Below are 16301 nucleotides of genomic sequence, written 5' to 3'. Positions count from 1 at the left end.
CATAAACAGATTATTACTGATTCACAACCTGTAGATAATACATTCAGTAGATCCTAGTACAGGACAATTAGATTATACCTTTTTTTGCTCGATCCTACCAGTCAACAATTGACTTCATCTTAGTCTCTGGATATATGGGGTCACAGGATCCCTCTTCCAAGAACACAATCCACGCATTTAGTGATCATGCAGCAATTAATTGTCAAATACCTTGGAGTCTGAAGATTAATACGCCGGGTGAACGTGTCCCCAAGCTGACAATCGCAAGGAAAAATGACATCACTTTGAAGTGGGACAAGCTGGACAAACCAAAATGTACCCACATTATTGTCTCTACCATGTCCCAGGAAATTTTAAACAGTTTAGACCCACTTATATAGCCATAGGATTCCCTCACAGCCTTTGAGCGAATTTTAGCCAAAATTAAAGCAAATGCTCTGTGCCCATGTAAAAGAACGCCCAGGGCCCGAGTATGCTGATTTAATGATAGCTGTAACAAACGCATTCTCCACTTTCGTGGAAAATATCTGTGATCATACAGGTCTATAAAAAGGGGGACAAAGAACTAGCGAAAAATTATCGCCCAATATCGCTGCTGCATAGTACAGCAAAATTAATAGTCCTCCTCCTGTTAAATTGGCTAGAGGACTGGGCTAAGGAAAATAAGATATTAATTGAAACCCAGCATGGGTTCAGAAAGAATAAAAGGGCCAGTGGACCAGTGCCTTTATTTAGATTTGCTGATTGCCAAATATACAGCATCTAAAGAATGCCATTTAGACATGGCTTTATGGACTTGTCGGCCGCTTTCGTCCGAGTGTCCCATATGAAGCTATGGTCTATAATGGCAGACATGGGCATAGACCAAACAATAACTAATTTTATCCGGGAGTTGTATTCATCAGCTGTGGCCTGTTTCATTTTCGGGAGAGAGGGGAAGTGTTCCAGACCCTTACTCCTTGCTAGTGGTGTCAGGCAGGGGTGCATACTCGCACCTTTTTTGCTTTTCCTCTATACGAATGGTGTGGAAGCTGCACTGGTGGGGTCCACTAGGGATGTTCCAATTGTAAATTCTGCTCCTGTGCCTTTACTCCTTTATGCAGATGACACTGTATTGCTGGTTCAGATCAGCAATGTGCTTCAGACCCTTATAGACACCTATGTAAGATTCATGAATAACTTAGAATTGAAAGTAAATGAAACTAAATCATGTGTGCTTGTGGCAGGAGCGAGATTGAGAAATCCACTTAGTTGGCATATAGAAGGGAGGAAATTGAAAGAGGTGGAATTGTTTTGTTACTTGGGGGTACTTTTCGATTCCAAAAATACATAGCATAGCATGGTGATAAATAGAGGTCTTATGATGGAAAGCATAGGGGCAATTTTTAACTTTGCCAAGAAATTGGGGTCCAAACCGATAGAAACAATAAAAAAGATATAAGAAGCGAAAACAGTCTCTGTGGCAACATATGGAGAAGCACCTTATCCAGTCTCCAATCAATCAAGAACAAATTTTGAAAACGCTTGATAGGTGTTCCCCAATCTTGCTCCTCCTATAACTGCCACTTGGAACTGGATGTCCACTTTATTACGGACCAAATTCATGCTGCCCCCGTTCTGTGGCATTTAGTATGGAGGAGGGAAACTCTGAAATTAACACACAAAATCCTATTGGATTGTTTGAAGCTCAATGAGTCTTAGAGAATAAAATGGTTGCAATTTGTCAAGAACAGTCTGTATACTATTCGACAACCCAATTACTTGCACTACCATCTCTAGGTTAGAACTTAAAAAACCTTTTACAGCAAAACAGAGGAAAACGAGATGGGAAGCCAACTGCTCCAAACCAAGGGTGAGACAATACCACCTAGACCCCAAAATCAATTATCCTGATCGTAATTATTTATTTTGTTGTGACTAACAATCACCATAGATTTTTGCTTACAAGGTTAATGTTGAATTATATACCCTAATGCTTGGTTATCCTTCCAATACTTATTTTATGCCTTGTTGCCTTGCCGCCTTGCCCATGTGATTCCTTATCAACCCAATGCGATCTTCATCTCTTATTCTTTTATACATTTTATAGTGAGGAGAGGAAGAGATTTATTTGTCCAATCCTGCTCACTTATGGGCTGAGGCAATGTCAACCAACCCTATTCCTTCTAAAACAATTACCTGATCCCTTTAAGTGTTATTACTTGGTTCTGATTTTTCATTGTGCCTTAAAGACCACAGGCATCACCTGTAACAAAAAATAAATTGTACTGCTATCTCCTTTTGTACTATGCTTTAACTGTTTTATAGCTTTTATTGTAATTTATTTTTAGTATTGGCTTAAAGCATACTATGATCTTATTCTATGTAGACTACTTTCTATGCCGTTTTTATCAACTGGCAAAATAAAGGGCCCGATTTACAGAACTAACTGAAGAAAAAATCCTAAATTTACTACATTCGGTATTCACAGAATGCACATACTAATTTTGGTATCCACAAAATGGATTTACGACTATTAATTTTACGTCCGCACTCGGGCCGGAGATTCCAGCCCGGAGGCGGAAATTCCGGCCCGTAGATGGGACTTCCGGCCCGGAGGTGGAGATTTCGGCCATGGCTAAATCTCCACCACCGGCCGGAATCCCCACCAATGGGCCGGAAGTCCCACCTAAGGGCCGGAATCTCCGCCTCCGAACCGGAATCTCCGGCCTCAGTGCGGACGTAAAGTTAGTAGTCGTAAATCCATTCTGTGAATACCAAAAGTAGTAAGGTCAGGATTTTGTCTTGAGTTAATTCTGTGAATCGTGCCCAAAGTGATTTTAACTGACTGACTAATTATTGTAGTGTATATCTTCTATCCCCACAGTTTGTTCACATAGATCACCAACACCAAAACCCTTGCCAACTAGAGTAATCTGTGAAATTCTATTTAACTAAGTAACTGCCTACAGGCATTAGCAGAGTGTTATAACACTGCATCCCTAAAAGACTAATGTATTTAACATATGCCTTTCATAACAAGTAAGCCAGGCCTACTGGCTTTGTCATAATGTTTTATAATAGACAGATCAGACCTATGAAATCATTGGCTTTACACTCTAGCCCAACGCCATCATATTTAAGCGTACATAAATTAGCAACCATCATGCATACAGTTATAAAATTACAATCATGTTGAAACATACATCTTGCAAAACAATATAGGTCACAAGAATCATGACAGTGAAACCACCAGGGATTGTCAGAGTGGGTGGCCAACGTCAAAATATTTGCCTGTGAGATTCCATGCACGAAAGTACCAAACTATAGGCTTTAATATAGAGTAATTACAATTCACACATGAATTTAGAATGCTACCGCTTTAGCTGATCATAAAAGGGCTGTGGTAAAGTTGCAACTGATCACCAAGGAGTTAACTGACAGTCTGCTGCGGGTGTTAACAATGCATGTTTCAGTTTGCATGTCAAAATGTTTTAATAAAACGGATTAGGAAGATATTTAAGAACTCATTTAAAATGTGTCTTAATTTTGCTTTCTACATCACTAACCATAATTTCAATGACAAAATTATCCTCCACAATGTTTTCCTTTCTAAATGAAATGTTTTAAGTTTTACCACTTTGATTCAATCAAGATTGCTTCAGGACTGCCGCACTTTTGTCCAATGGCGACTGCCATGTCCCGAGGGTGGTGAGGCAGATGGCAAAAACAAAAAACTAATACAAGAAATTAAATAGAAACACACATACAGCCGCGGTGCGTCCATTGGGGCGTAGGGGCGTAGCCCCACTAAGCCTGCCCTGGACGCACCGAGGCAATGTCTTGAAACAATCAATTATAGCGCCAAGCCACACACAGGAGGACTAGGAGGAGGCCGAGGCAGCGATAATTTATTATGGTGGGGCCCGGTCCGGACTCGGAGTGCGCAGGGGGTGGGGTCGGGTCTGCTGCTGTGAGTGACAGTCTCTGCTGTCTCTGACTGCAGCAGGCAGGCCCTTTGCGCATGAGAAATATTGGGCTGTGACTTGCCCGAGCATGCGCAGCAGATGTGACAAACAGTGAGGCATTACCTGGCATAGTAGAGAGGGTCAAAAAGGGCCGGGTGCTGTTTCAGCCGGGCCCCGGGTTTTGCAAGGACCGTCAGGGCGAGTACACAATGTGCCCCCCTAGCCAATCCTGGTGCTGCATGCAGCGCCAGGATTGCCTGGTCCACCGCGCAACATCCATTATTGGATGCCGCGCGTGGGTGGGGGCAGATGCTCAGCACTGTGGAGATCTGTGGCCAATCACTGTGTGACTTCAGCATGAAGCCAGCAGTGATTGGCCATTCATTCGGGAGAGTCGCGCGCACCGTAGTGACGTTGTTGTTTCTATTCTGACTGAGTGAAGAACAGAAACTAAACAACTGTCGCCGACGCCGCCACGTACAGACTGCAGAGTGACTAGAGCGAGCCACTGAGCCAGCAGCCGCCTGAGCCCAGCAGCAGACGTGGTTCACCGTTCATCTGACCTCACCTTTGAGTCACGTCGTCCGACTCGTCCGTCGACTCGTCGTCACAGGTGGGAGCAGACTCTCTTGCACATCTCCTTATGGAATACATTTTGTGCTGGTGCCACATGTGCACTGGCAAGAGGTCTACGGGTGTGTCCTTATTGCATGGGGGTGTGAGTGTGACCCCATGAAAATTAGTGAGCCATTACATTTGTGCCTGCAATGCACCACTGACGCAGGGGCAGAGGCAAATAGACCATCAGGAAGCATACTGGCTGTGCCACACAAGTGTGGTGGAGAGTCAGTATGTAATCTCATCCCAAAGCTACCCCATCGGGAGGAGTGCAAACAAGGGACCCTGGATCCTACAGGCATAGCCCTGCAGGCAGGTGCAGTCATTCCTGCAGTGGAAATATGTGCCCACCTTTGAAACACTGACAGTGATGCTGCCTGCAGTGAACTTTGGATCGGAGGCTTCAAAAACCCAGTCCACATTTCATTAATGCACTGTTCCTAGTGTAGGTTCGTGTCTGCACTGGGAATGTGCATTTACTGTAATAGGGCCACTGTCCGAGCCTGGGCCCAGTGCACCAAGCTAAAGGTGCGCTGCAGCGCAGTGCGCAGACAAGGCCAGCGTGCGCCAATATGAAATATAGGCCCAAAATACTGTGGGTTTGAGAAATCACACCTTCTAGTGTTTTATTTGTACTGTTGTAGCTCTGTCACGGCTAGGTTGCACTACAAAAATAAACATGCGTACATACATGCACACATGCATACATACATACATGCACACCTACACACAGGCATGCACACATATATGCATACATATACACACACGCATACATAAATGCATACTTGCATACATACATGCACACCTATACACACAAGCATGCACACACACACATACATGCACACCTATACACAGGCATGCACACATACATACATACATGCATACCTATACACATACTGCACACCTACACACAGGCATGTCCACATACATATATATATATACATACATGCACACTTACACACAGGTATGTCCACATACATATATATGCACACACGCATACATAAATCCATACTTGCATACATACATACATACATACATATATGCCTCACACATTCATAAACACGTTTACATGCACCCATACTTATATACACACACAAACGCATACTACCGCTGCATCTAGCTTTTAAGTCCGCATGAAACAGTTGTCTACAACAACACCATGGGGAGTGTGTGTGTGTGTGTGTGTATTATAAAATGTGTGTGTGTTTAGAATGAGATCTCAACGGGCAGCACAAAAGCTGAGATTTCCATAAAAGTCTTATAGTCTGAATTCAGCACCTGAACATAATAGGACGGAATGTATGAAGCTCTGTGGTTATACTGAATAAGCAGATACCTATGTTATGCCATCTATTAATGCCATAACTGCACTTTCACAATTGCTTTATTAACCTTCCTGCTTTCTCAAATTTGCTTGAAAATGCACGATTTTTCTTCTTCTTGTTCAAAACCCTTTTGGGGTTCGGGCTTGCTCGCTGCGCTCGCTCGCTACGGTGCTGGATGCAAATCACTTTGCGCCCCACCACTTTCAAATGTCACCCACCGCCCCTGCACACATACCTTCCTGCAACGAGCGTAGCATTCTCAATCATCTTCTCTCCTTGAGACAGGCTCCCAAGCCAACTCTGGCGCTGCTCGTAAGCTCATGAGAGCAGCGTCCTGAATGGAGGGAGCGGCCTCTGTCTGCTCTACTAAGGGGACTGGATGCCTGCACTTACTCTCAAGTCAGCTGTTTTAAGACAGCTGACTTGAGAGGTTTAAAGTGCGCATGGCTGGCTGGCGGTCGCAAGACGGCGGGCCAAAGAGACATGCGCACATAAAATGGGTGCAAAAGGCAACTCACCCTCCTCCCTGCTGCCGCTGCCATTCAGTAGGCTCCACTCCATTCGGGACAAGGTGATGAAAAATAAATTGGTAATGATTTAACTTCATTACCATTTTATTTTTCGTCTCTGGGGGCATTTCAGTGGGGCGATGCGTCTCCGCTATAACAAAGGAGCCTCTCCTGCTTTAGTCATAATAAGTAAGCATGTAAGCACTCTAATTCTTCTTTAGTTGTTAATACTCAGGCCGGCTGCAGTATAACTTACGGTAATCAACTGACCGGCTGCTGCTGTTGCTGTTACTCAGAGTGGGAGACTTTAATCTCACATGGCTGAGGAATATAATGTGAATTTATAAAAAATATGCTGTCATTTTAGCTTCTGGAGCACCTTCCATAACCTTTATGAGAAAGTAATTAAAGAAAACAGTCTTCTTTCAAACATTATTCATGAAATCCCAGTACAGAGCCAGCATTTGTCATAGGGTAAAATCACCATAGAACACACCACAATTCCTAAAATGAGTATGGCACCACCAACAAATGATTTATATTGTAACTAAATTGTGTTTTCACCCTTTATACATGGTCCTTTTTTATGAACCTCAAAACCTGCCAGTCCCTACAATGCATTTCAATCGGGAACATGTCCCAGAGGCCTGTAAAGGCTGTCACACTATGTTGTCCATGTTGTGGCCAGCCAATAAAGGAGGGTTCCTTTGGAACCCCCCACATGCCTTTTGGGTTCGGTATGCTGACCCTGCTCCCTTACATATTTTTCTAAATTAATTTACACATACATGCCAACAATTTAGAACTAGCAAGGGGGGATTTAAAAAAATAGTTGGGAGAATATTTATTACCCACTGACATATTAAAGCAGAAACAATTTGCCTGAATAGGGTCTATTGGTAAGTATAGAGACAATCATCATTTCACTTTTGGCAGTTTAATAACATAGCACAACACAAACAAAATCTCTGTTTTTGTTTGTGCTATGTAATCTGGCAACAATATAATATTGAGGTATGTCACATGCTCTAATCTCCCCCCTACCTGAATTAGGACTAAGTGTTAACCTTTGATGTCAGAGGTCATTCTTAGAGAGGAGATTGGAGTGCGCGTGACAAGCATCAACATTTTATTTTTGGAAGTTTTTCAAAACTGCGAATCGAGTTTCTGCATGCAGGAATCGGGAGGCGGGTGAGACTAGCCTTGAAATCAGTAGACTCCCGCCTGAATCAGGAGAGTTAATTACAAAAAACAAATTACAAACAACAAACAACAGTGTTTAGGCTGCCACCAACGACTCAGGATTGATTTGTCTATTTTTATTTGTTTTAGAGTTTTAAATGACGCAAACTAGACATGAAGATATCAGGTATCAGAGCGTTTTACATCAGCACCAGTTTCGTTACAGATGGATACATTCATTTGTGTTAGGCACAGGGAGATTAAGTGATTTGCTCAGAATCACAGGATGTTGGCCGTCGTTGCTGAGACTCGAACCCGGTTCCCCAGCTTTGAGGTTGATCCCGCTAGCCATAAGGCTACATCCTCTCTTCTTTACATTGGACAATCCAGCATATCTGGACACCAACTGTCCAGATATCTACACATTTTGAACCTTAATTCCTCAAAAACTACTGAATGAATTTACACAAAATCTCAAAAATTCCGTTCAAAAGTTGTTGCAGTAGCGCTTCTTTAAAAAGTCTATAGCAAATGCACAATAATTTTTCGTTTTGGAATCTCATTCTTTTTCTCTGCCCCCACCGGATGGATCACCACAGAACTTTCATTGAACAGTTTAGGCAAAGAAGAGCATTTAAAAAAAAAAAAATGTCATGAAGATCCGTCAAATGGCGCCAAAGTCAATTTCTTATGGCACCGTTGCCACTGTGTAACATATATATATTCAACTTTGAAAAATCTTCTAATTTAGTTTACAGGGCTGCCCACAGGTAACCTTCTTACAGGCAGCTAGAGAGCTAGCTACCAGTAGCTCACAAGCGATTCATGAGTTAAGACTGCTTCTGCATGCCACTCATCAGGTGGGAGTGAGTACGTAGAGCCTAGAGATGCTGTTCCAATGAGAGAGGTGAGACAGCGCTGTCAGCAGCAGCACTTTGTCGCTGTTCACCCGAGCCTTTCCATGCTTGGCCACAGGGTACTTCGTGAGCCTGCACAGTACTATATGAAACTTTAATTGCATTGAATTTGAACTTACTACACATAATTGAAAAACTTCATGCCGAGCAGCACCCAACTTCGTAAGCAAAGGCTAATGGTTTGTCTAGTGGTTATTAGGATTAGTCTTTTGCATGCAAAAAAACATTCCAAGCATTAACTCCAGAATCTTTCTAGTGGAATAAATGAATAGTAGTTTTGTGTGATCATTAATTAGTGAGGGGTTGGAGAGTGTGAGGTGGTGGTTATGTGCACCTGAATAGGTCAGGTCAGTACTGGGAAAGTGTGAAGCCAATGTTAAATGTTGACGGCTTCATCAGTTCATTGGGAAAACTATGCCACATTGCAAAGGTATGATCTGTTTATTATGAAGCATTATGACAAAGCCAGTAGGCCTGACCTACTTGTTGTGAAAAGCATGCATTAAAGATAATAGGCTTTTGGGGATTGATTGTTCTTACACTGTGCTAAAACGTGTAGGCATCTACTCAGGGCCTGATTACGATGGTTGGGAGGCTGCCACCAACAGGCTGTCCCCCTGCCTTCATAACCAAGTTTAACGCCAGCCATATTACAATGGCAGGAAGGTGTTTAGCGGTCGGAATGACCGACTGCCACGGGTACGACAGTCGGAATGATTCCTATTGCCTGACAGACCGCTCTCCATCCCAAGAATGGCGGCGGTGACCGTCAGGCACTGCCGTGGGGATTACAATACCTCTTTCCGCTAGTTGTTTTGCGGTGGTCAACCCAGCTGTGAAACTGCTGGCAGAAATGGATTTGTGGCCCCGTAGCTGGCACCCTTTACCCCATGAGGCTGGTCTATCGGCCCTGGGGGGCACGCACCTATGGCGCTCTTCTACATATCCCTGTACCATGTGGCAGGCACCGCATGGTGCCTGCCACACAGTGAAGGGATATGTAAACACCCTGTTTTTTGTATTGCAGCGGGGCTGCTGACCACATCCCCACTGTAATACAATATATAGGCAAGGCAACTGCCATTGTGGAAGTCGCATTTTAATTTGGAGTGTGGGTTGGCTGCCTCATGGGCAGCCGGTCCCCATTCCGAGACGAAGTCCGTCTGTCATCGTAATGAGGCCCTAAGTTTCATTTCAACCTGAAAGTAGGTGGGATTACTAGAGGATGTTAGGTATGGGTAGGTTAAAGGTATGACGTACAGAGAAGGAGAGGTTATTTTCGGAAGTTCTAGAACAAAATAAGGGCAATTTGTAGAAATACCCGAATAAAGATTAAGGTAATCATGCATTCGACTTAAGGTAAATGCAAAAAGAACAACTGATGGATGGAATGCTGAACAATTTCAAACACTCACCCCCCGTCAGAGATCTGGGCCTAAATCTATCGTGTTTTGCTCACCACACCATTCCAGTTTGGACCCATCCATATGCTAATCATTCAGTCAGTCAATCAGGGGTGTTAAGCATGTGTGACCCTGACCTGTGGCCTCAAAACTTTGACACATAACCTTTTGCATTGCAAAATTTCAGTTGACAAAAGGACACTTATGTTTTCATACTACCAATTACATTAGTTCTATCTATATCCCATAGTTGCATATTAGTGATGCTGACTATTGCAATCCATACAGTAATATATGAGACCAATATAAAAGATCTTGGACACAAGTGCATTTCTTTTCCATTGTGTCATGCTAGGTTTTCACCACATGTCATATTTAAAAGGTTGTCTGCTCACACATCCCACTGATGACTAATGCAAATAAAGCACAATCTATTCATAACTCGGGTAGAGTATTACAATGATCAACATGGTGCCAACAAAAGCCTTCTTCTGAGAAATTTTGTAAAGCTCCAGGAAATCACTAGGATTTTGTTTTTGGCCTATCAACACTGATTTCTACTTATTAAGGTAGGGAAAATTACAATATAATAGGTCAACAATTTTTGTAGGGATCGTGTAGTGTTCTGGAAGACAGAGATAGAGTGTCCCTATAGTCCTGATGAACTGAAAAACCGATTAGACTGTGTGGACTGAATTGCTTATATGAATGCATTGCTTAGTGAAATACTATTCATTTAAAAAAGCAGTTAAAAATCAACTTACCTAAAGTGGCGCCCGCACCTTACAGTTAAGAGTACTCATTGTTTTCTTGAAGACTTCTCAATCCTGTTAGAACACAATGTACACAATTAGGACAATATGCAATTGTTTAATAAAATATTTTATTCAAATTTTCCAAGAATGGTTCATTGGCCCTTTGTTTTACTCACTTCTCACACAAAAAAGGGTCCACGCCTGCTAAGGAACACCAATGTAAGAAACGTTTTAGAAAAATATTGCTGCAAATCTCAGATGAAAATAAAAATATCGGGCCCGATTCACAGAATGAACTTAAGACTGAATCCTAAACTTACTACTATTTGGTATTCACAGAATGCACTTACTACTTTCGGGATTCACAGAGTGAACTTACTACTTTTGGGATTCACAGAATGAACTTACTACTTTCGGTATTCACAGAATAGATTTAAGACTACTAACTTTACGTCCGAACTCGGGCCGGAAATTCCGGCCCAGAGGCGGAGTTTCCGGCTTGGGGGCGGAGCTTACGGCCCGGAGGCTGAGCTTACGGCCTGGAGGCGGAGCTTCCGGGCTGGAGGTGGAGCTTGCGGCTTGGAGGCGGAGCTTCCGGCCCAGAGCTGGAGATTTCAGCCGTGGCTAAATACCCACCTCCGAGCCGGAAGCTCCGCTTCCAAGCCGCAAGCTCCGCCTCTGGCCCGGAAGCTCCGCCTCTGGGCCGTAAGCTCCACCCCCAAGCCGGAAACTCCGCCTCCGGGCCGGAATTTCCGGCCCGAGTGCGGACGTAAAGTTAGTAGTCTTAAATCTATTCTGTGAATACCGAAAGTAGTAAGTTCATTCTGTGAATCCCGAAAGTAGTAAGTTCACTTTGTGAATCCCGAAAGTAGTAAGTGCATTCTGTGAATACCAAATAGTAGTAAGTTTAGGATTTAGTCTTAAGTTCATTCTGTGAATCGGGCCCCTTTTTCACATAATCTGACATCAATAAAAGCCTATGTATGCAAGTCACTTTTATGAAAGCACTTACAATGTAATTGTAGCAAGGAGAGGCTGTCGTCCCCACAGAATAGGGGTTCAGGGCCCCCTCTTGGGGTCTCATGCAAAACCACCCCTCTCTTCTTGTTTCAACAGCGGGATCAGATGGACGAGGAAATGCAGTTTCATTCCACAGAGGTAAATGAAGTACCCTATCGCTTTAACGGGAAGACCAGGAGGAATGGGCGTGCCCTAGATCGAGCACGGAAGCATCAAATATGGAAGGAGGAGATGAGGAGGTGTGCTTGTTCACCGGATGCGTAGGAGCGGAGAGGAGAGCGGAGTCAGGAGCGGAGAGGAGAGCGGAGCCAGGAGCAGAGAGGAGAGAGGAGTTCGAAGAGAGAGAAAGAGGAGCCGACCCGTCGACGGCGCGGACGCCAGGAGGCCACCGTCAACACGAGCCGCGCTGCCATACTCCCGGAGGTGTATGGCTTGAGCAGGTACGGGGTTGGATAGCAGCTTGGGTGGGGAAAAAGGGAGGGTCAGTAGCGTGACCTGGTTTCCTTATTCCCGGTGTTCGCAACTCCCCGTGCACTTCCCCCCCTTTCCGCCACTACGAGCTTGAGAGTTTGACACCCCGGGTGCTTCCTCACTCCCTTTCCCCTTTCACTAGAGTGTTGGTATTCACACAACCTGACGAGTGCTTTCTCTGTCCTTTTCCCTAACACGCCGGGAACCACTGAAGGCATCACGGACCCCACCACCCCACTACCCAGGAGGAGTTCGGAACCCCGACGGAGGACCGAGACGGGAGAGAAGAGCACCCGCCGGCGCGACCGGAGCAGATCTCCCCGGAGGAGTCTAATTCCAAGGCGAACTTGCACGGACTATCTGTATTCAGTAATAAAGACCCCAGTCACTAAAACACATCTCCTGCCCTTTTCTCCCGCCCGCGCTACAGTAATTAAAGAAGCTAAGAAAGGGTGTGATATGGTGATATCAATAGATATGATTATATTTTAGAGGTGGAATAGGAACCAAAATCAATATGAATACTACTCTGACTTCATTTGAAAAAGGGGACCCCTATATATCTAATGGGCTAGCTATACATAGGGAAAATGTACTGTTAGAGAAGGTCTATAGCTTAGTCAGTCAATTCTTGACTTATGGAGTTCTAGCTCTATCAATTATATTGACATTCCACATAGTATATGCAACTGTTTTGTCGTAGATCAAGATTGTCACACAAAGGTGTTCACATTATATTTCATTTTATTTATATTTCAATATCTTTTTATAAATTTTGTATCAACATTTTCAGACATAGAATATATTTTAGAGTTTGATATCTCAAAATGTCATTCATAAATATTCATATATATAAAAGGATATTTTTTCATAAAAACTACAGTACAAACACAAACAAAGACAAGAGTTGATGGAGGTAAAGCGGTAGATCAGACTACGCACGTTTCGGCGTTATCGCTTTCATCAGGTCACCGTCTTTTGCACTGAAACTGATACCATGTATAACTGATCTGTTGGAGAAATTCTCAATGTGTAGATAGGAGACGATAGATTCCTCACTGTTGAGGAATAGAAGATTCTTAAGCCGTATCCGGCATGTACGTGATATCACCTCCATTAAACCAACGGAGGAACGATAATCCTCAAGTGAGGGAGGACGTAAGTGCGTTCCCAGTGGTATGTTATCATGGGCTTGGATCAATGGACGCAAAGTGTTCTATGGCTTAATGATGAAAGACAGCGAGTTAATAAAGGGGTTCGTATTCACGCAATGCGATTACTTGGTGTGCGTGAACCGCCATAAAGGAAGATACTGACACCCGATTGTGTCGGAGAACCGCCATAGACTGCCATTGAGGATTATCGTTCCTCCGTTGGTTTAATTGAGGTGATATCACGTACATGCCGGATACGGCCTAAGAATCTTATATTCCTCAACAGTGAGGAATCTATCATCTCCTATCTACACATTAGAATTTCTCCAACAGATCAGTTATACATGGTATCAGTTTCAGTGCAAAAGACAGTGACCTGATGAAGGCGATAACGCCAAAATGCGCGTAGTCCGATCTCTCGCTTTCCCTCCATCAACTCTTGTCTTTGTTTATGTGTTTGTACTGTAGTTTTTATGAAAAATATCCTTTTATATATATATATGAATATTTATGAATGACATTTTGAGATATCAAACTCTAAAATATATTTTATGGCTGAAAATTTTGATACAAAATTTATAAAAAGAAGATATTGAAATATAAATAAAATGAAATAATAATGTGAACACCTTTGTGTGACAATCTTGATCTACGACAAAACAGTTGCATATACTATGTGGAATGTCAATATAATTTATAGACCTAGAACTCCATAAGTCAAGAATTGCCTGACTAAGCTATAGACCTTCTCTAACAGTACTACTCTGACTTCATACCAAAGAACAAAAATATTAATAATAAAAAAAGGTGAGCTCACAGTTCTCTAAATACCTCCAATTTCGGCATGCTCGTTACCAGAGTATTTCGGGGCTGGAGACCCTCCCTGAGTTTAGTTGATTGTGGCTAAGATCTTCATGGGAGACTTGCAAGATCACAAGATATCAAAGATTTATCAATCCTTGGTGACCCATAGCGCCAATACACTGGATAAACTTAGGGACGCATGGGTTGGAGATGTGGGCGAACTAGATGGAGATGACTGGGAGGATGCGCTAGCCTCCTCTAGAGGCGCAGCGATATCGATTAGATTGAGTCTCATTCAATTTAAATACCTTCACTGGGTTTATTACACTAGGCTCAGGCTCTGGAGGGCAGGCCTGGTGGCTTCCCCGATGTAATTTGAAAAATTCCCTTGGATCACATATCAATCATAGTCACCATTCTTTCCATACATCCGTATCAATGCCAAAATAGGACACCTCCACAGCTGTGGATACTAGCTCAACAAAATTGAAGCTCCCAATATTAAGAAAATATACAAATTTATTTTCCTAATTAATATCAAGAAATGTTATAAACACAAAGATAAGCATAAATCACATTGACAATCCCCCAACAATTTACAAAAACATTAACATCATCACAAAAGAGACATCATTAGATGATTCATTGCGAAAACATCCCAAATTATTAATTTGTTAGGATCTATCGACACCGTTGGGCTAATATCATCAATCCCAACACCATAGTCCCTCGAATTTAATCACAACAGAAGCGTTGACGCGTTTCGGTGTGCTGCCTGCTATGCACCACCTTTATCAAGACAAAGGCAGTTGATTGTCTCTTTTCTTTAAAAACATTAAAAATTCTAATTATCTAAATAAAAACATACAAGAATACATGTCAGTATGTTATACTCATAGTACAATATGTACATTTTCAAAATATTATAAAGACTTATGTCTTGTACTCTTTTAGACTAAAACACCTTTTAATGAGACCCCTTCTGGACACTTTTAAATTATGCACAGCAATATATGGTGGTTCTATCCACAGCTTATCTGCGGTTCTTCCAACCTGGCACTGAAATTCTCCCAACTTGACACTGAAACAACACTCATGTCGTCTTGCATACTAATCCACTTTCATACTACAGAGAGCAACTGCTCTATAAATTAATCTATAATAAAGGGAGGCCCTCCTTAATGGCAAAAACATCACTCCAATCACTCATAGCTGCACATTAGTATTAAATCTTTTTATTGAAAGCCAATACATCGACCAGTGCTTCAGGCAATCAGGGTTAAACAATGGCAAAACGGTATCTGCGCTCTGGCTAATGCGAGAGTCACATGGTGCAATTTAACCACAGCATGCCGCCTACAACCCATTCGGGCCGGCCGTGTTCAAAAGTCAGAAAACAGTCGGTAGCAACAACAATGCTAGTAGTATACGAAACACCCCCCTTCCCACCCTCCTACCCTCCCCCCCCCCTCCTCCCCACCCCCTTGTCCGCTGAGGTAATGAAAAGGAAACGCTAAAGAAACTAGTGGCAGTGGTCAAGGCCACCCAAAGGACATATCAGATCCGGGAGACCTTTCTGCGGGCTTTCGTCTTGTTCTCAGGGATAGGTGTGTCAGCAAGACGGAGCAAACGCAGGTATCGGGGACAACTCAATTCCCTGAATTCCCCAGTGAGCAGCGTCAAAAATGGTCGCCAGAGGTCTGCAAATTCGTCCCCCCTACCCGCAGTGGTCAGTGAAAGCTTCTCCATGCCTAGTATAGACCAGAGTCTGTGCAACCAGCCCAACTGCGCTGGCGGTTGAGGATCTCTCCAGTGTGCTAAAATGTTTTGCACGGCTGCCCCCAGCGCAATCGCGATCAATCTCACTCTCATAGATTTCAGGGGGTACATCAATGCATTGGGCAGTCCCAGCAATACATAGGCGGGAAATCGGGAGTTGGGTATCCAAATGAAGGTCTATCAGGTCAAGAATAGGGGTCCAATAGTTCTGCAGCCGCTCACAACTCCACAGCAGGTGCTCTAGAGTGCCCAACCCTCCACACCCTCTCCAACAGTGGTCACTGACCCGGGGGTCCCAGCGGTGTATGCGTTCTGGGGTGTGATACCAGTAGGTGGCCACTTTTGTGAGTGTCTCTGTGAGGCCTGAGTGGTAGGCCGAATGGCGGGCCCTGTGATAAATCCCTTCCCACTCCTTGC

At 43.4% G+C, this 16301-nt stretch overlaps 1 protein-coding gene across 1 annotated transcript in view; it reads right to left on the bottom strand.

Moving 5' to 3' along the window:
• The window catches only part of LOC147708404 (E3 ubiquitin-protein ligase PHF7-like), a 2104679-nt gene extending 2093951 nt beyond the window's left edge, over positions 1-10728 (bottom strand). The window contains exon 1 of the mRNA XM_086925340.1: positions 10666-10728. The gene's annotated coding sequence lies outside the window, so the exon portion shown is untranslated. The remainder of the gene's footprint in view (positions 1-10665) is intronic.
• Positions 10729-16301: the final 5573 nt, after the last annotated feature.

The sequence above is a fragment of the Lissotriton vulgaris genome, chromosome 6 (genome assembly GCF_964263255.1).
Source record: "Lissotriton vulgaris chromosome 6, aLisVul1.2, whole genome shotgun sequence".
In the NCBI taxonomy this organism is placed as follows: Eukaryota; Metazoa; Chordata; class Amphibia; order Caudata; family Salamandridae; genus Lissotriton; species Lissotriton vulgaris.
The sequence above is the reverse complement of the archived record's forward strand: the minus strand, read 5'-3'. Positions and strand labels throughout refer to the sequence as shown.